This window comes from Primulina tabacum, chromosome 8 (assembly GCF_025594145.1).
Source record: "Primulina tabacum isolate GXHZ01 chromosome 8, ASM2559414v2, whole genome shotgun sequence".
In the NCBI taxonomy this organism is placed as follows: Eukaryota; Viridiplantae; Streptophyta; class Magnoliopsida; order Lamiales; family Gesneriaceae; genus Primulina; species Primulina tabacum.
In genome coordinates, this window is record NC_134557.1 from 33,842,103 (window position 1) to 33,864,912 (window position 22,810).

Sequence of the window (22,810 nt, forward strand, 5' to 3'; positions counted from 1 at the left end):
GACGATTTTATGATAATTTTTTCGACATGGAATTGCCTCTATCCATTTGGAAACATAATCAACTGCAACTAAAATATACAAGTATCCAAACGACGATGGAAAAGGTCCCATAAAATCAATTCTCCAACAGTCAAAGATTTCAATTTCAATGATATGATTAAAAGGCATCATGTTTCTTTTTGAAATCGCACCCAATTTTTGACAATTTTCACAGATCTTGCAGATTTCGTGGGTGTCTTTAAACAAAGTGGGCCAATAAAATCCACAATGCAAGATTTTTGCAGCCGTTTTCTTTGAAGAAAAATGTCCTCCGCATGCTTCTGAATGACAAAATTTAATGACACTACTTACCTCATTGTCGGGTATGCAACGTCGAAAAATTTGATCTGGACAATACTTGAACAGATACGGATCATCCCAATAAAAGTTTTTTACCTCATTCAAAAATTTTCTTTTATCTTGGGAACTCCATTGCGGTGGCATTTTTCCTGTCACAAGAAAATTTTCTATGTTAGAAAACCAAGGTGTAGTAGTAACTGAAAATACATGTTAATCAGGAAAATTATCGTTAATTGGTGTCATTTCACAAGATGATCTTGTTACTAGTCTCGATAAATGATCGGCTACGACATTCTTGGTTCCTTTTTTATCTTTGATCACAATGTCAAATTCTTGGAGTAACAAAATCCATCGTATCAGTCGTGGCTTTGCATCCTGTTTGGTCAACAAATATCTAATAGCAGAATGATCAGTAAACACAATAGTCATTGATCCAATCAAATAAGAACGAAATTTATCTAATGCAAATATTACAGCAAGTAATTCTTTTTCAGTTGTGGAGTAATTCATTTGAGCATTGTTTAAAGTTCTACTTGCATAATATATCACATAAGGCTTACCGTTTCTTCTTTGACCCACTACTGCACCGACTGCATAATCACTCGCATCGCACATGATTTCAAATGGTAAAGACCAATCAGGAGGTTGCATGATAGGAGCTGATGTTAAATGTCAAATAATTTTATCAAAAGCATTTTGACATTCTTGAGTCCACTCAAATGCAGTGTCTTTTGTTAAGAGGTTACAAATGGGTTTAGAGATTAAACTAAAGTTCTTTATAAACCTCCTATAAAATCCAGCATGTCCCAAAAATGAGCGAATTTCTTTAATGGTTTTTGGAGAGGGTAAATTGGCAATGACATCAACTTTTGCTTTATCAACTTCAATTCCATGAGATGACACGATATGTCCCAAAACAATTCTAGAAGTAATCATGTAATGACATTTTTCCCAATTTAAAATAAGACCTTTTTCCTCGCATCTTTTTAAAACTTTTTCCAAATTTTCAAGACAATTATCAAATGTATCCCCAAAGACAGTTAAATCATCCATGAAAATTTCCAAATAATTTTCAACCACGTCGCAAAAAATACTTAGCATACATCTTTGAAATGTTGCTGGGGCATTGCATAAACCAAATGGCATCCTTCTGAATGCAAATGTTCCAAAAGGACATGTGAATGTAGTTTTTTCTTGATCTTCGAGTGCAATGAGAATTTGATAATAACTTGAATATCCATCAAGAAAACAGTAGTATGGATGACCTGCTACTCTTTCTAAAATTTGATCCAAAAATGGTAATGGAAAATGATCTTTTCTAGTGGCGTCATTTAATTTTCTATAATCAATACACATCCGCCAACTAGATGGGACTCGACTTGTTAACAATTCACCTTTTTCATTTTTTATCACTATGATGCCAGATTTTTTTGGAACTACTTGTGTTGGGCTTACCCACTTACTATCAGAAATAGGGTAGATAATCCCAACATCAAGTAGTTTGAGAACTTCAATTTTCACAACATCTTTCATGTGTGGATTTAATCTCCTTTGTGGTTGTTGAGATGTTTTAGCATTTTCTTCTAAATGAATTTTGTGTGTGCAAATTAGTGGATTAATGCCCTTGAGATCTTTTAGTGTCTAACCAATTGCATTTTTATGTCTTTTAAGCATATCAACTAATTTACCTTCTTGATCACTTTCTAGTTTGGAAGAAATTACCACCAGATATGTTTCATCTTCTCCGAGAAATGCATACTTCAATTCTTCTGGCAAGGGTTTTAACTCCAATATGGGTGGTTCGTCTTTGTTCTCATATTTTGCATCAAATTCTTTCTCTGATCCTGGTAACGCGTGATACCTGATAAAATCATCAAGATCAATTTCAATATTTTCTTTAACAGTTTCAATTGAACAAATATCTAATTGATCACGAGTACTCCCTTCTTGAATGTTTTCTTCTACAAGAGTTTCAATAAGATTTTCATCTTCACTTTCATCTTCTTTGTCATGTGGTTGCTTACAAAGATTAAAAACATTGAGCTCCAATGTCATGTTACCAAATGAAAACTTCATTATTCCATTCCTGCAATTTCTAGGGGCATTAGAAGTTGCTAAAAATGGACGATCCAGAATTACAGGAATTGCATTACAAGCTTCGATAGGTTGTGTATCTAAAACTATGAAATCAATCGGATATACAAAGTTATCAACTTGGACCAATACGTCTTCTACCATACCTCTTGGCACTTTAACAGATCTATCGGCAAGTAAAAGTGTTACCGAAGTAGATTTTAACTCGCCTAGATTGAGTTCTTGATAAACTAAATATGTTTCACTAGCTCCAAGATCAAGCAAGGCTTTTTTAATCTTTCGTTCTCCAATAATACAAGAAATAGTAGGACAACCAGGGTCTTTGTATTTCAAAGTATTATTATTTTGAATGATTGCACTTACTTGTTCGGCTAAAAATGCTTTCTTTTTCACATTCAATTTTCTTTTCACAGTGCACAAGTCTTTCAAAAATTTGGCATATGATGATACCTGTTTTATTGCATCTAATAAAGGAATATTAACTTTTACTTGTTTAAAAATATCATATATATCAGAATTCAAATTTGATTTTTTTGTATTTTTCAATGCATGAGGGAATGGTGGTGACACTGTCTGTTGAACCTCCTCTTCGCAAGTTATGGGTTCCACTTCCTTACCCTTTGGAGTTGATTTATCTTCATCTTCACAAGGTTCAAGAATGGATTTTTCCACAACCTTACCACTTCGAAGGTTAATAACAGATTTTACCTGATCCATCGATTGAGTTCCAGAAGTTCCAGTTTGTGAATGATGATCCTTGGGATTAGGTAGAGGTTGTGAAGGAAATTTACCTTTTTCATGAACATTAAGTGCAGATGCAAATTTAGCAAGAGTATCTTTCAAATCTGTCATGGTTTGAGCAGTTTAAGTATTGATAGACTCTTGCTTTGCAATGAAAGAATTCAATGTATCTTCCAAATTTCTTTTAGGTGGAGGAACATAAGGTGCATAATTTTGAAAATTTTGTTGATTTTGGAAATGTGGTTGTGAAAATTATGCAGCATTATCATTCCTCCAACTAAAATTTGGATGATTTCGCCAACCTTGATCGTAATTTTGAGAAAATGGTTCAAAATTTGGCCTTTTGAAATTGTTCAAAACATTGGCTTGTTCATGGAGACATTCTTTAAAAGAGGGCAAAGTGGGACAATCTTTTGTAAAATGATCACTTGTATCACAGATATGACACACAATTTCTTGAACAGATTTTAATTGACCATTATTTTTCAATTCAAGTGCCTCAACTTTTCTTGCCAAAGAGGTAAATCTAGCTTGAAGATCATGTTCATCTTTGAGAGTGTACATACCTCCACCAGATGTAGGAGATTGAATCTTATTTGATGGTTCGATTGTACCTATAGTGTCCCAATTTTGAGCATTTTCAGCTAATGAATCGAGATACTCAATTGCCTCATTTGGATCTTTATCTTCAAATGTTCCATTACACATAAATTCAACCATTTGCCTATCTTTAGGTGTTAAGCCTTCATAAAATTGAGAAACAACTCTCCAAATTTCAAAACCATGATGTGGACAAAGATTAAGCAATTCTTTGTATCTATCCCAATACTGATAAAAAGTTTCTCCTTGTTTTTGACTGAAAGTGATGATTTGCCTTTTGAAAGAATTTGTTCTATGAGATGGAAAAAACTTTTTCAAAAATTGTTGTTGCAATTCATCCCAAGTTCGAATGGATCCCGATCTAAGATTTTGTAGCCAAGTTTTAGCTTTATCTTTTAAAGAAAAAGAAAAAAGCTTAAGTCGAATGGTATTCATGCTACAATTTAGAACATTATATGTGTTGCACACTTCTTCAAACTCTCGTAAATGCATGTATGGATTTTCAGAATCTAAGCCATGAAAATTGGGTAAAATTTGGACAATATCAGGCTTAAAATTGAAATGAGATGCATCAGGGGGAAAAAATAGACATGAAGGTGCACTAGTACGTGTAGGATTCATGTGATCTCTAAGTGTTCTTCGTCTATCGTGATCATGTTGAGATTGAATTTCATCTTCATTTTCTTGGATGGGTTCTTCCGCCATGTTTTGTAAAAATAAAGGGTTATTTCGAATGAGTCGACCACTAAGTGTACGTGATCAAATGCTCATGCAAATGCAAATGCAAAAGAATAAAAACACACAAAAGCAATAAAAATTCAAATAAAAAAAATAAACTATAAACAAAATTAAATAGACTTGAAATTAAATTATACTTCCCCGGCAACGGCGCCAAAAACTTGTTGCGACTTTGATTGTTGCACTCCCAAGAGCAGTTTGTCCACAAGTAGTATAATTCGATGAGTTCGAATATCGTATCCATGAGGAAGCTAAGGTAAATACAAGTCCACTACAATGTCTTTTTATTTATTTTTCTTTTAGTTGTTTGAATTTTTAATTGATAATTTTTAATTGTTCAAATTTTAATTTAAGTAGTTGAGATTAAAGGATCCACTCTTGGTATTTTAATAAAGTTAACATTAACGAACATTATTGAAATCCACTTAATAAAATGGTTCCAATATATTAAATAATCATATTTATATTATGTTTTATACTATTATCTTATAAGTATATAATATATACCAAAACTTATAAATGTGGTCAAGTATTTATTGTGCTATATATATTTGTAAACACTAAATCAAGGTTCCCACTTTAAATGGTTGGTAAAACCAAACAAACATTTAAATGTTACCAATAAATTAATACTATGATATATTCATATATAATAAATCAAGGCATCCACTTTAAATGGTTGGTAATACCAAACTAACATTTAAATGGTTCCAAGAATTTAGTGTAACATATAGCAACAATAAATCAAAACTCCCACTTATAAGTAGGGTATAAAAATGCTTAAAAAAATAAATATAACATAAACAATAAATAATGATTAAATAATATAAAACATAGATTCTTACCTTTTAGTAACCTTATTATCATGTCAAGAGTTTCACCTTTTCATCTCAACTTTAGGAAGTTAGCTATTCATTATTCAAAATGTAAACTTTGAATATGAATTTAACATGCTAATTATATATAAATGAAGAAATAAAAAAAATATATAGAGAGAAATATTATGAACTCAAAGGTTTGTTCATAGAATGAGGGATATCCCAATACATTACAATTCACCCCTATTTATAGCCAAATTTGGGGAGACAACCATAAATAAAATATTATTTTTTTACACAAAAGTCTTCATTGGTGTTCCAAGATATTATATTATATTACACATCACTTTTGAAAATCTTCTTCTCCGAATTTGCTTCTTCACATAAAAAGAAACATGTGGATAATTGAGTTGTCTAGTTGTGGTATTTTTTTAAACCATTTGACCAAGTAATTTGAGAGAGATGGTCAAAATACTAGAGCATGGTAAAACTACCACTCCTTTGGTAACTTTATTTGTTGCTTAATTTGATCCCAATTGTGAGAGGATTTTTATTTCATGCTTGCCACCAATATTGTAGATATTAACATCAACTTTCTACAAGTCCAAGAATCATCTTAATCCCATTTGCAACGCCAAGTTTATTCTTGTTTTATCGAATCTGTAAAAAAATAGTAAAAACTTGTAATTACACAACAACTTATATTTTATACAATTTATTATAAAACATATAATATTTAAACATTTAATAAAACAAAAACTATATATTTATATTATAAAACATTTAATTAGTGTACAATTTTTATGTTTATCACTTAGGTAGTAATTAAATAGATAAATAATAGATAATGGGCTTTAAAATAACAATTAAAAGTTTACAAGCAAATTAAGCCCAATAGCAAAATTCTTATTCATGTCTAATTCCACCACAAAGCCAGTATGCAAGAAAATCATATAATTTCTCATTTGATGTCGTAACATGTATAAAAATTTTAAAGCACCTAATCTCAAAACATAACAACAGATAAACATGTCCCGTAAAACGTATATCATGTAAACATGCAGGTGATAACATTAAAAAATTTAAAACATGTAAAATCATACAACTTACAGACTTGAGGCTTGAAGGCTGAGCGGCAGAAGCTGGCGATGACACAACCCTATACAGGAACCTCGCTCTGATACCAACTGAAGTGCCCCAGATTCGACGACTGTCCTCATTGTACCAAGACGAGTCTTTCTAGCGTGCTTATGTCCTCACTCACACGAACCCTGGAAAACTTCCCAGGAGGTAACCCATCCCAAAATTTCCCCAAGTCAAGCACGCTTAACTTTGGGGTTCTTATGTGATGAGCTACCGAAAAATAGATGCACCTTCGTGATATGAATAGTACCAATCAAATCTTTTAAGCCCTCTTCAACTGTACAGTCCATTACATTGAACAGTCTCAGAATCCCTCTCATTCTGGTATGGGATCGGTTCATTCATGTTTCCTCCACCTAGAAGCCTGCCAGAAGCCGCTCATTGTCCGTGCAACCTCATGGCACCGGCAATCACCCCCCGCCCTCTTCGGCCCCGGGCCTCACAATAGGGCCTGATATGACTAGGCTTAAAACAATAATGACATACATATCTGCGTTTTCTTTTCTTAAGAACAGGTGCAGCAGGTTGTCTTTTTGGAGGCGTTCTTTTCATCGACGTGAATTGTGACTGTGAGGATGCATCAGCTTTTCCTTTTACAAAGACTGTTGATTTTGAAGATTCACCTATTTCGTACACACTGTCTTTAAAACCTAAGCCTTTTTGTCATCTCTTCCCATCAAAAGTATGGATTCAAGCTTGGATGTACTCGAATTAAACTTGGATAAAGTCTCAGTTGCCGTTTGAAGCTCATCCCTTGTCTTGCCAAGTTCTAAGTCCTTTTTGCTCAAAATTACTTCAAGTTTGGTAACCACGGCTTTTAGATCGGTGTTATTCTTCATAAGAGTTGAGTTAAGTTTATTTCTTTTGGTCTAATCCTCGAACAACTCTTCATAAAGTTTCTGTACGCTTTAAAGAGTAATTTCTTCATTTTCAGCTTCCACATCATCTTCACTGAAATTTCCAGAAGACGTAGATTTTGATCATACTGGTTTTGAGTACGTGTTGCGTCCAGGAGTGGCAACACCTAGGGCAACACCTAAAACTTTCACTTGCAGCCAACGTTTTTCAGTCAACAGTGCGGTTAAGGAGGTGTGATCAGCTTCTTCATTGGATTTTTCCTCCTCATCAGATTTTTTATCGCTTAGGGAGACATTATAACCCTTGTTCTTTCGTAACATGTTAGCACATTCGTTGGCATAGTGACCGAAACCACTGCACTCTCTACACTGCACCGAGTCATACTTTTTTGAATTAAATTGATTCTTGCCTTCGTTCCTTGGTCGAAACTGGCTTTGAACAGGAAACCTTTGTGGTCTTTCAGGTGCTGGTAGACTGGAAAATTTAGACGGTTGTGCATCCTTCTTCTTATCTCTGATTCTCTTCAAATAATCCCCGAATTTCTTTGTGATATAAGCGATGGAGTCCTCACAAAGGTCTGAATCATTAAATTCTTGGGATATTTGAAGGAGTTCATTGTAGGAGTCATTCGAGACTTGGAATGCAATAGTCTTTCCCTTATCCTTTTTCTGCATGTCCATGTTTAATTCGAAGGTGCGAAGTGAACTTATCAACTCTTCCAGTGCTATTAGAGTTGTATCCTTTGCTTCATCAATTGCACAGATTTTTATGTTAAACCTCTCGGGCAGGGATCGGAGAACTTTGCTGACCAACCTTACATTCGAGATGGGATCACCTAGACTGAATGCTTCATTCGCAATTTCTCTGAGACGTCGATCATAGAATGTTATAGTTTCAGTTTCTTCCATTCTCAGATTCTCAAACTTTGAGGTGAGCATTCTCAACTTTGTCCTTCTTACACTTTCCGAGCCTTCACAATGTCTTTGAAGGGTTTCCCATGCATCCTTAGCAGAAGTGCAGTTCGTAATCAAACTGAACATGTTCATGTCAACTGAAGAGAATATCACATTCAATGCTTTTGTGTTGTAATTGAAACCTGCACTTCATCAGTAGTCCAATCACTCTGGTTTTATCAGGCTGTCACCATGTTCATCTACCCTCTTTGGTGGAGTCCATCCATTGATGACACGCTGTCATGCTCGTTCATCTATGGATTTTATGTAATACCTGATTTTGACCTTCCATAGGCTGTAGTTTGTTCCATCTAGGATTGGTGGCCGAAGTGCCGCATTTGCAAGGGATGTATCCATTTAATTAATTCTGTCAAACAAACAAAAACCAGAATCAGCACTTAGTATATCAAGAGGAAGCTCTGATACCACTTATTAGGAATATTTCTTGACAGATGTAAGATTATATAATGCCAGCAGTGTTAAATTGTGAATTTGTGTTTTATCAGAATTAAGAGTTGTGCCGAATGTTAAGACATTTGTGACAACATGCAGCGGAATATTAAAGTTTGTAACACAAATAGACTTTTAACTAACTAGATGAACACGATTAAATTTGCACAAGTATAATACTTGCGCGGTGCCTTATGGCAAAACTTAATCACTTGAAAACAAAATCGTTTACAAAAACCAATCACTAGTGATTATGACTAAAACTAATTTTCCTCAACACGTTGAGAAAATAAACGCTTTCTGAAACAAACAACTAGAATAAACTTAGTCAAGAAAGTAAACAAAAGCGTGATGCCAAACAGGAGAAACAAAAACGATCTTCAGCCAACTTCGTCACAGATGTTGTCTGCAGATGTCTCCAACATTCAAGGCAACACGCGATATCTGCACACTTCAAAACTTCACGTCTCTTGAAGAATTTTTTCTTCTGAAATTTCACCAAGCACGAGTGTGAGTCTATGACTGATCGAGAGTGTGTGCGTCTATTACTCTCCTGGCTTATCTTATTTATAACATTCCTCACAATCAAATCTATAAGATAAGGAAGGTAACCATTTGATTAGAAAATAAACTCTTCTTTTAAATATTGTTACCATATTATGATAATACTTGCATACTTATCTCATTATCTAGAAAGGCAAAATCTCATTAAATCAAATCAAAAAAGAAAGATAATATTAGGAAAATTATTTAAGATAAGAAATTATATCAATTAAATAAAGAAAATATATTTCTCTTCAAGGGTCATTTAGTTATACATTCAATTTTGTAGAAATTAATATATAGTATAAATTTTAAAAATAAAGGTATGCAAAGAAGCAAATTTTTCTATAGTAAGCAAAATCTTACCATAAAAATAATATTCAAATCATAAAATTTATAATTTTAACGTGAAAAAGTTTCTCATCACACATAAACTTTATATTTAAAAACAAATTAACTTAAAATTATAAAATAATATTTCTATCACAAACACTCTTATGAGACTGTCTAACAGATCAATTTTATGAGATGAACCTCTTATCTGACCTGACGGTGAAAAAATGTTATTTTTTATATAAAAAGTATCACTTTGCATTCCAAATATGAATCAGATCGATCTGTCTTATAGATATAAATATGTGAGACCGTCTAACGAGAGACTTATTCTTGTCTTATATGATATTTGTGTGCAAATATACCAAGCATTATGTTTTTTTTCCAATTTACATATATATATATATATATATGTCAATTATCGATTGGAAATTGGTAAGTTGTTTTTATCTATCTAATAATAATAATAATAAATTGGTCAATGTGTTGCTTCGGTGTTTATGTTCATTTATATTTTCCGTGTTCATCAAATGTTTTGCTTTATGCATGGCTATTTAAGTATGCAAATGTAGTGCTTTTGTAAACATATATCATTCTTCTCTTTGTTTTTAGGAAGACTTTTGGTGTACGTGATTGTGTCTCTTGTTGATCAGCTTCAAAATAGAACTGTAAGGCCCGAGATTATATCATTTTAATTCGAGATTATTTAATTTACGAATTTTGGAATGATGAATTAAATTCCACAAATTTTGTGATTAATTAGGATTGAAATGGAATTAAAAAGAGTTTTGAGGACTGAATTGCAAATAGCGAAGAATTCAGGGGCTAAAGTGCAATATTTGATTGGAGTGTACACTTGTCCTTTAGCCATGCAATTGATAAATATATAAACATCATTTCCTCGACATTTGCAAGGAAAAACCGAGAGAAAGCTTCAGGAAATTCTCAAAACTTGGTTTTGAGCGAGAATTTTGATTTTGGTTAATTCAGTTACCAGAATTTGAATCCGAACACGGTACTTGAGATCCTCGCGATACAGGCTTAGGTCAAGACACCGGATGTTTGGTTATATCGACGTGGATAGAATCGGAGTTTCTTCTATTACTGTTGGTCGATATAGGAATACCAACGTCTGGAAACCGGGATCCCTAGACTAGGATTGAGTCTAGTCTGAGTCGTGGAGTCACGAGTATGATTGATAGTTTGATATTAATTGTGTTTCAGTCTTTGATATATATCTGATATCTGCTTCATGCTTTATATTGATTATATGATTGCATGTTCGTTGATTTATACTGGGATTATATTCTCACCGAATTATCCGGCTGTTGTCTTGTTTGTATGTGTACATGACAACAGGTGGGACAGGATCAGGGTCCAGGAGATGAGGAGAGATCGTGATAGAGTGGAGACTTCGGATTTTGATGTATATAGGGTTTTGACACTTGATATTTAGATGTTGAACCTTAGTTTTTACTGATTTGTAGACGATACAGGACTTGTACTTTATTTTATACTGAGTTGTATATTAGATTGATTTCACTACATTCCGCAATAAAAAGAAAAAGTTTTATGATCCTAATTACTTGATTAGTAAATTGATCCTGATGACGATTAGGAATTGATTAGCGTCCGGGTCCCCACAACAGGTGGTATCAGAGCCATAGATCCTTTAGACTGAGATAGGAGCTAGTGAGCGGGGTAGATTGAGTTTTCTTTCCTGCTTTTGACTGCTAGCATGTCTTACTGCTTTAATACATGTTACTTGATTTATCTGATTTGATATAGCAATGTGTATTATTGAGTATGAATCAGCACCGATTCTGAATCAGCAGTAAGATGATCGGAGGAGGACTGAAACCGGTTGTTATATTTGGGGTACTAATATTTTTGATAGCAGATATGCCTCCCAGACGAATCCCAGAACAGGGCAGTACTTCAAATCCTCAGATGGACGTCACAGCAACTCCAATGGAAACCTTGCTGAAAAGATTTCAGTCATTTCATCCACCAACCCTGAAAGGTACCGAGACTTCGGTGGATTGTGAAAGCTGGTTGGACGATATCGAGATGCTATTTGAATCCCTGGACTATACTGATGAGAGGAGAGTAAAACTGATAGGGCACCAGTTGCATGATGTGGCCAAGAACTGGTGGATCACAACCAGGAGAGCCTTGGAACATCGAGGTACGGTCATTACATGGAATGTGTTTAGAACTGAATTTTATCAGAGGTTCTTTCCAGTATCGTACAGGAAGGACAAGGGAGCCGAGTTTACTAACTTGAGACAAGGCCAATTGAATATTGAGGAATACGTGGCCAAGTTCTCAACGTTGTTGCGATTTGCGCCACATGTGGCTGAAAATGATGGGGCCGTTGCGGATCAGTTCATTAATGGCCTAAATCCTGAAATCTTTACCTTGGTGAATACCGGGAGGCCGAATAATTTTATTGATGCTTTGAATAGAGCCAAAGGAGCCGAAGCCGGTCTGATGAGACAGAGAGGAGCTTCGTTTGTGCCTCCAGCACCGAGACCAGAACAACCACCTCCTCGATTCGAGAGTGGCGGTGGTAGTTGAAAGAAAGACTTCTTGAAGGCTAGAGGAAAGCAATTCAAGAAGTCAGGAAGTAGTTCTTCTAGCTCTGGGAGTCCTCGACAGAGTCAGAGCTATACAGGACCTTACTGTAATACCTGTGGAGGGAAGCATTCCACTGAGCAGTGCCGAGGAGTGTTTGGCAGTTGTCGTATTTGTAGACAGCAGGGACATTTTGCCCGAGTATGTCCACAGAGGGGTGCCCAGGGATCCCAGGCAGCAGAGTCATCTGGATTAGTGGCTCAGACAGGGAGACGATCATCTGTTGTTCATTCTTTTCAGCCAGCACCGTCTACTCAGTCACAGCAGAGGCCAGGAGGAAGCCAGACAGTGAGCCAGCCTCTGAAACAGCAGGCCAGAGTGTTCGCTTGGACTGAGGAGCAGGCACAGGATGCACCTGATGATGTCGTTGCAGGTAACTGCTTTATTTCTGGTTATCCTGCATATATATTGATAGATACTGGTGCATCACATACATTTATTTCGGAGCGATTTGCATTGAGTCATGCATTGCCTATTGAGTCGTTGTCTGCGGTAGTGTATGTCTCTTCTCCGTTAGGGACAGGTTTGATGTCAATGAAGTCTGTTAAATCTTGTGTACTGCAGTACGTTGAGTATGAGATCGAATTAGACTGTATTGTACTTGGATTGTCTGACTTTGATTGTATTATCGGTATCGATATGTTGACCAAGTACAGGGCTACAGTCGATTGTTTCCACAAGATTGTAAGATTCAGAACTGAGATGGCTGATGAGTGGAAATTTTATGGTAAGGGTTCTCGAGCCTGAATTCCTTTGATATCTGCTATGAATATGACTCGATTATTGCAGAAAGGAGCGGATGGATTCCTTATCTATTCAGTTGATTTACTGAAATCGAGTCCATCATTGGCGGATTTGCCAGTGGTGTGTGAATTTGCCTGATGTCTTTCCAGATGAGATTCCTGGTTTGCCTCCGATTCGAGAGATAGACTTCAGCATTGAGTTAATGCCAGGTACAGTTCCGATTTCGAGGGCTCCATACCGAATGGCACCGATCGAGTTGAAAGAGCTGAAAGAACAGTTGGAGGATTTACTAGCCAAGGGGTATATCAGACCGAATGTATCTCCTTGGGGTGCTCCAGTACTGTTCGTGAGAAAGAAAGACGGTTCAATGAGGCTCTGTATCGACTACCGGCAACTGAACAAGGCAACGGTAAAGAATAAATACCCATTGCCTCACATTGATGATCTGTTTGATCAGTTGCATGGTTCTTCTGTGTATTCCAAGATTGATCTGAGATCTGGATACCATCAACTGAGAGTTAAGGATTCTGATATATCAAAGATAGCATTTAGAAACCAGGTATGGACACTATGAATTTATTGTCATGCCTTTTGGTTTGACGAATGCACCGACGGTATTTATGGTATTGATGAACCGCATAGTTCAGAGATATCTGGATGATTTCGTTATCATATTCATTGATGATATCTTGATTTATTCAAAGAATATGATTGAGCATGCTGATCATCTGAGAACTGTGTTGAAAATTTTGAGGGCTGAGAAGTTATATGCTAAACTGTCGAAATGTGAGTTTTGGTTGAGACATGTAGTATTTCTGGGTCACATTATATCCGAAGACGGTATTTCTGTTGATCCCAGTAAGGTTGAAGCCGTGATTTCTTGGCCGAGACCGACTTCTGTGCCAAAGATTCGCAGTTTTATGGGTTTGGCAGGATATTATCAACGTTTTATCAAAGATTTTTCCAGAATTGCCAAGCAAATTACACAGTTGACTCAGAAAAATGCACCGTTTGTTTGGTCAGAAGACTGTGAATGCAGTTTTCTGGAGTTGAAGGAGAGGTTGACCAGTGCTCTAGTATTGACTATCCCCTAAGGTACGGGCGACTTTGTTATTTACTGTGATGCATCTCACCGAGGATTGGGCTGTGTTTTGATGCAGCGAGGGCATGTGATCGCCTATGCCTCAAGACAGCTGAAGTCCCATGAATCTCGTTACCCAATTCATGATCTTGAATTGGCAGCCATCGTCTTTGCATTGAAGATATGGCGACATTATCTGTACGGTGAAAAGTTCGAGATCTATTCTGATCATAAGAGCCCTGAAGTATCTGTTTTCACAGTCCAAGATGAATATGAGACTTCGGAGATGGCTTGATTTACTTAAAGATTTGGACTGTGAAATCAAGTACTATCCTGGGAAATCCAATGCAGCAGCTGATGCACTGAGTCGAAAGGTATGTTCTTTATCCTTATCGACTATCGGTGTTTCGAATTTGATAGAAGACTGCTGTTTGTCTGGCTTAGTATTTGAAACAGATCGTCAGCCATTGAGATTATGTGCTATTCGGGCCGAACCAGAATTGATATTGGGAATTAAAACGGCTCAGAAAAATGATCGGAACGTTCAGAATTCGATTGCTATGATCAGAGCTGGACATCAATCGGAGTATCAGGTTCGTAATGATGTCTTGTATGTGAATAGTCGAATTGTTGTGCCAAATGTTTCAGATTTGAGACAGCGGATACTGGCAGAGGCGCACAGCAGTCGTTTTAGCATTCATCCTGGTGGCAGGAAGATGTACAATGATTTAAAGACACAGTATTGGTGGAAACAGATGAAATCTGATGTTACTAAATTTGTAGCCAAGTGTCTGAATTGCCAACAGGTGAAGGCTGAAAGGAAGAAACCAGGAGGATTGTTGCAGAGTTTGTCGATTCCTGAATGGAAAGGAGATCACATTTCTTCGGATTTTGTGACACAGTTGCCACATTCCTCCCGAGGTTGTGATGCGATTTGGGTGGTGATTGATCGATTGACCAAATCCGCATGTTTTATTCCATACAAGATGACCTATAGATATGATCAGATGGCTGAGATCTATGTCAGAGAGGTGGTTCGATTGCACGGAGTGCCGAAGTCGATTGTTTCAGACCGTGATCCTCGGTTTACTTCACACTTCTGGCAGAGTTTGAAGCAGGCTCTCGGTACGAAGTTACATTTAAGTACCGCATATCATCCACAAACTGACGGACAGTCGGAGCGGACGATTCAGACATTGGAAGATATGCTGAGAGCTGTAGTGCTTGATTTTAGCACTAATTGACAAGATGCATTACCTCTCTGTGAATTTTCGTACAACAATAGCTATCAAACGAGTATTGAGATGGCACCTTTTGAAGCTTTGTACGGAAAGAAGTGTCGATCCCCTCTTTATTGGGATGATATCTCTGAAGTTCCTGAGACTGGACCTGACCTGATCAGAGATATGACTGAAAAAGTAAAATTGATTCAAAAGAAAATGAAGGCAGCTCAGGACCGACAGGCCAAATATGCCAACATCAGACGACGACCGTTGGTATTTGAGACTGGAGATCGAGTATTTTTGAAGATTTCACCTTTCCGAGGAGTTTTCAGATTTGGCAAGAAAGGAAAGTTGCCTCCCCGATACGTTGGTCCATATGAGATTCTTGAGAAGATAGGAGATCGTGCCTATAGACTCGCATTGCCGCCTTCTCTATCAGGGATACATAATGTCTTCCATGTATCTATGCTGCGGAAGTATCTCCCCGATGATTCTCATATTATTCAGCCAGACGAGGCCGAGCTGGATGAAACATTGAGTTATGTCGAGAAACCGATTCGGATTATCGATCGTAAAGAAAAACAGCTCAGAACGAAAATTATTCCTCTTGTGAAAGTTCAGTGGACTCGTCATGGCATTGAAGAAGCTACTTGAGAGACAAAATCAGATATGAGACAAGAATTCCCATAGTTATTCCACTGATGTGAGTTTACTATTTAGTTTCTATTATTTCTGATTTGATTACCTGTGATATAATTGCTTGAGATTTCGAGGACGAAATCATGTCTCAGAGGGGAAGAATTGTAAAGCCCGAGATTATATCATTTTAATTCGAGATTATATCATTTTAATCCGAGATTATTTAATTTACGAATTTTGGAATGATGAATTAAATTCCACAAATTTTGTGATTAATTAGGATTGAAATGGAATTAAAAAGAGTTTTGAGGACTGAATTGCAAATAGCGAAGAATTCAGGGGCTAAAGTGCAATATTTGATTGGAGTGGACACTTGTCCTTTAGCCATGCAATTGATAAATATATAAACATCATTTCCTCGACATTTGCAAGGAAAAACCGAGATAAAGCTTCAGGAAATTCTCAAAACTTGGTTTTGTGCGAGAATTGTGATTTTGGTTAATTCGGTTACCAGAATTTGAATCCGAACACGGTACTGAGATCCTCGCGATGCAGGCTTCAACTGGACGTAAGTTTTACCGAGTTCTGTTATCATTTGAAATTATGATGTGGATGGAATTGAATATATTTCATATATGGTGTTCTGGATATGCTAGACATGGTATAATGGAAGCCATATCAGAAAATGGATTGATTATGGAATTGTTATGAATTTTGATTATATTGATTTGAAATCAGGACAGATTTGGATTATTGATTGATTACAGATTGTACCGGATATGGGTTATGATTTATAATTGATATCTGGTGGTATTGTATTGACGGGAATATTGAGATTGTGCCGTTATGCCGTTGAATTGAATTAATTCAGATTAATCAGATTCAGTGTTGAATTGAGAATAGAATATTGATATTAGTATTCTCGATATGTCATTTCAGATTTACAGAGACATTCTTGAGTTCAGAACTGATATTGCTTCAGACTGAGACTACGAACGAAAAGTATAAGTCAATGTGGTACCGGGAGATCGACTCGAGTAGGATATACTTGAGTTACCCTAAATCACATACTTATTGTTATTATAGGCATTGATTTGATTATTATACGTTGTTCTATTGATTTATAGGAAGCATGTAATAGATGAGTATTAGACGAGTGATCTTGTGACAGAAGTGCCTGATAGTGGCGGGATCGCCACGGGCACATTGCACGATGTCACAAGATAGTGTATTGGCGATAGTGCTACAGTCTGTGACGGATAGGTCAAGACACCGGATGTTTGGTTATATCGACGTGGATAGAATCGGAGTTTCTTCTATTATTGTTGGTCGATATAGGAATACCAACGTCTGGAAACCGGGATCCCTAGACTAGGATTGAGTCTAGTCTGAGTCGTGGAGTCACGAGTATGATTGATAGTTTGATATTAATTGTGTTTCAGACTTTGATATATATCTGATATCTGCTTCATGCTTTATATTGATTATATGATTTCATGTTCGTTGATTTATACTGGGATTATATTCTCACTGGAATTATCCGACTGTTGTCTTGTTTGTATGTGTACATGACACCAGGTGGGACAGGATCAGGGTACAGGAGATGAGGAGAGATCGTGATAGAGTGGAGACTTCGGACTTTGATGTATATAGGGTTTCGACACTTGATATTTAGATGTTGAACCTTAGTTTTTACTGATTTGTAGACGGTACAGGACTTGTACTTTATTTTATACTGAGTTGTATATTAGATTGATTTCACTACATTCCGCATTAAAAAGAAAAAATTTTATGACCCTAATTACTTTATTAGTAAATTGGTCCTGATGACGATTAGGAATTGATTAGCGTCCTGGTCCCCACAAGAACGATATGATTCGACTTACATATGTGGTTGAATGTAGAATTATGTATCGTCATTGTGAAATACATTTGGAGATTGAGTGTTGTGGAAGGGTTTATCTTACTATCTACAAGATCTCGATTGTGCCAAAAATCTTATGTCGGGTGTGAAAGGGCTGTTGATCATATATAAACCTACAGGAAATTAATATATTTGTGTGTATCAGAAGTTAGTGTTGTGCACTGGTGTTGTCAACACGAGTATATAACATGCAGCGGAATTTAATTAAGTACTCATCAATGGATTTCTCAACCTGGATCTCATTAGTTCCACGTGTGAAGCACGTATTACTTACTAGTATAATAAACATTATATAAAACATGAATTTTCTAACGATTTTTTACTATATCACTTAGTCGTCATTCGGTTGCTCTCAGCCGTTCGTTGGCTTATTTCACAGTAATTTTAAATTTTATACTCTCTTATCCATGAAAATATGCCATAATATAAAAAATATTCTATAAAACATGAATTTGCTCAATTTTTTTACTATATCTGTAAGGTCCAGGAAATTCGAACTACGTAACCTGAAAGCATGCAATCTAGGGTTTTATTAAAAATAAGTGTTTAATGATTTTTATGCATTTTATTTCATGATTATTGCACGAATAGGTATTATTGCATGATTATTTTAAAGTTTCATGCATTGAGGTTTTAAGATGCATTTCGCATACGAGCGAGTAACGGAGATCGAAGATAATCAGGAAAAAAAATTTTATTGAATAATTAATTTTAATTATTTGATTATGAGGTTTTTTAAGTATGATTTTTGAAAATGGGCCTTGGTTGTGTATTTTTACTTGCCGGATTATATATTTTACCGGTACACAAATTTTAACGATTTGGGACACTTTTTGAAGGTTCGGACAATATTTTCAAAAACGTACCTAAACGAAATATTTTTCGGGAGTGTTATTAGGCTTGATGGGTTTGTTTAATGCTTAATGGTCTCAAAACCCTTTTTATCAATTTAATTTTTAATTAAGGCCCATTAGTGTGTTAATTTCTACTTAAACCCTACACCATCAAACCCTAACCCTACCCTAATCCATTCGGCCGCCCCTCCCTCTCATAGCAGCAGCTTTTCGAAGCAAAACCAGCAGCCCCTCTTGGTTTTCTCCTTGGTTGCAAGAAAAGCTTCTTCCCCACTTCTCCAGTACAAGCCCTACGCGCGCATCTTCAAGTTTTTGAGCACGAAAACATTAAGAAACGCCATGTATCTCTTTTCTCATCATTTACACCATGTTTATATGCTGTTTTTTTTTATGTTTTTTCAATAAATTTTGTTGGTCCATCTTATAGCATCGTTTTTGCAAAGGTTTTGACACATTCATGCGTATATCTTGTGTGCAACTCACGTTTTATGATTTTTGTGCAAGGGGACTGCCGAGTTTGGTTGCTAAGGGGCTTGTTCACGTTGTAATTTATGGTGTCAAAGGGCTGGAGCTTGGAGAGGGTCGAGATTGCCATAGGCCGAAGGGTACATCATGTTTGCTTGAGTCGGGGGTGGCTCGATCGGAAGTTTTGGGTGCGCCGTTTGTGCAAGGGTCATCCCTAGCCCTGGAAAAGACCCTGGTGGGTCTGAGATGTGGCCTAGGATGACTCGAACATAGCTAGAGTTAGTGGAGAAACCGGTCGAGCACCTGTGAGTCAAGTAGGCCGCGGGTAGGGGTTCTTTGGTGACTCTCGGCTGTTGGCATTTTGGCAGCATGTATGGGGCTGTGAACTTGGGTTAGGTCGGTCCAGGAGGGTCCTAAGGTGGGCTAGGAAGGGTTGGTCCAAGGCTGGTCCGAGCCAGTAGGGCCTAGGATCGAAAATTTGCAAGTTTAGTGTATTAGGGTTTGATGTTGTATTGTGAAGAAAATTCCAGCAACCTTTGGGGCTTGTTTCGTGGGTCATAGGCAGTCTAGAACGGATGGTTTAGAGGCTGGTCATGTAGGTTTAAGTCACGGTTTAAGTTGAGAAAAAGTTAGTTAAGTTTCGGGTTGATTCGGGCTAAAACTGGGACTCCGGTTCAAGTTTTAAAACGAATCGTACAAGTTTTGAACCAGGCTCGATTTTATGTCTAAGAAATGCTTATAAATATGTTTTGGAGTGTTTTAAGGAGTTTGGTATGCTTCGAGTCGAATTTTGAGGTCCAGGGGTAAAATGTTAATTTAGGGTTTCTAGGGGGGCAAAATGTTTATTTTGCACCTGGGTCGAGTTTTTAGTCCTGGCAGCACCCTGAACACAAATTTTCATGTTTTTAAAGGTTTATATTTTCATGTATATGACTTTTTATGATATTATAAAAAATACGTTGCATGCTTGGTTTGAAGAAAAATTTTGTATATGCATGATTTTGATAAGTGATGAAAATGATGATGTTTTTGAAGGATGAGAGTTGGTTGTGACTGACAATATATGTATACGATGATGATGATGCCAAGGCTCAGTGGATGGGTAATATTGTCGATGATGTCCCCGCCGCCGGGTACCACTGTTATGTAGATGGATCCATCGAATAGAGCTGATACGATAGAGTTGATACGAAAGTAACAACTAACGGACTCAATTCGATTAAGGAAAAGGAAAGAGCATATGATGATACGATGAGATGTTTTTGACACGCTATGCTATGATATTAACTGTTTAAGTTCATGTTTCTTTTCAAGTTCATGAAATGTATGTTGATTAAATATTTTTCATTGTTGCATGTTATGTATATGTACTTGCTATTAACGTTACAGGTGTGTTGAGTGTTTAGACTCACTAGGTGTGAATGATCCAGGTGAGCATTTTGATCAGGAGGTTGCAGGTGCCGAAGACTGAGTAGGCAGAGTTGGATGTGCGTATGCGAACCCGAGGGCCTTAAATTTTCCGCGCATGATGTTTTTAAATAGGAGTGTTTTGGATATTTTCATAATTTACTCATTCATTTTTATTATGTTGATGGGTGACATGATTTTACTTGTTTCATGCTTGATTTACTTTTAAAACGTATGTCTAGAGTTGACGTTTTGTCTATTTTTAAGCCGCAATATTTTTTTTGGTAGTTGGTTACAATTATTTTTAAAAGGTGTATGTTGGAACATTTCGTGTTCGCAATCTTGATTTTGATGTTAACAAAACTTGTTAGTGTATTCTAACATATTTACTCACGTGTGAAGTTGCAAACACAAGAAGCAAACTGAAACCAAATTTAACCAAACTGAATTTATGGCGAGCTTCGGTGTTTTGATGATATCTCTCAGCTGGAAGATCCAAATGACAATCAGCCAACTTTCTACTCAGAAATTTCAATTTGGAACAAGTCTTATTTCACGTCAGTTGGGCAAATTCGGATGTTATCAAGGTTTAAATGATCACTAAATTATCGAACTGATTGCACGAAAACAGCAATCAGTTGGGTATGAGCAGTTGCGGTATTGTCGTCATATCTCTCAGCTTATTATTGGAATGAAGAGATTAAGTATGCGTTGGAAAGATAAGACGATGATCTACAAATCATATTCAGAAGTCAAAGTCTGAATCTGTTACGTACCGTAATTTTAACTACTTAAAATTTGCGGAAAAATAAAATATTTCTTAAATATAAAATAAACTTTCGAATTTGCATTAAAATAACTCGTTCGTCTAAAAACATTTGTCATAAAAGATCACCATAGAAATTTTGCTAACGAAAATACATGTCTTAGAACATCGTAAAAAAACATGAAATCAGAGTATTTGAAACTTTCATAAATTCTTAAAAACATGGCGGTCCTCGGGTTTAGCTTCCCGCTCAGTCCAAGCCATCTCACTGGTCCTCACCCCTCGTCTCCTCAAATGCATCCTCACCTGCATCGATCAAGTCTAGTGAGTCTAAAGACTCAACACGTATAAACTGGAAGTAGCAAGTAATACGTAATAAAATCGCATGCAACTTTAAAATAGAACGTACATACTAGTACTTGAACTTGCATACCCAAAGCTTGAACATACGTGCATACATACGTAGACGTGCCATAACATGAAACTTTTCTTAAACATGCTTGCATACTTGAACATACTTGAACATACATAAACTTCATCATTTTGCATAGAGGCGTGTTTCAAAGCAAGTGACCCATACATAAATACGCCTGATCAGACTAAACCACAGTACTGGGCTGACAGGGAAAATCCACTGCAACATACATGAGATCCCCGTTCATGTTTTAACGGGTAGATTGGTCCCTGGTCATGCTTTACCGCTTTCCAATCATGATCTAAACTCGTTCATGCTTTAACGAGGTGGAGAGGTCCTCGGCCACGTTCACCGGCTTCCAAATCCATTCATAAATTGGTCACATGACATTTAGCATACCTAAAAAATAGAACATTTTCTCATTTGCACGTCGAACATACTTACTTACTTGGCGTTGAGGGATTCGTTGGATCTCGTTTGGGGTCACTGCTACACATACTAACACATTCTCAAGTGTAGGGACCCGAACCTAATCCATCTTCTTAATCATTATTAGGATCATTGAGTTAATGTGGGTCTAATTTTTTTTTTTAATACAAATGCGGAAACGTAAATAATCAATCTGATATAAATATCAACATAAAGTACAAATCATGTACAACATATGTTTATCGCAACTAGAGTTCAGCCACTACATCAAGTACTGAAAATCAATCTAATATAAGTCCGGATCTCCACACTAATCTTGAATCTCTCATTCTCTTCGTGACCCTGATCCTGTCCCACCTATTGTCATGCACACATACAAACAAGACAACAGCCGGATAACTCCGGTGAGAAATACATCTCAGTATAAACAATGTAAACATGCAGTCATATAAAAGCATATATAAAAGCATGAAACACATATCCATATCATGTATCAAATCAGAAGACATGTATCGATATAAAGCTGTAAATAAAACTCTGGACTCGTTATCTTAGACTCGACTCATCTCTAATCTAGGGATCCCGGTTCTGGACATTGTATCGTATATCGAATTTC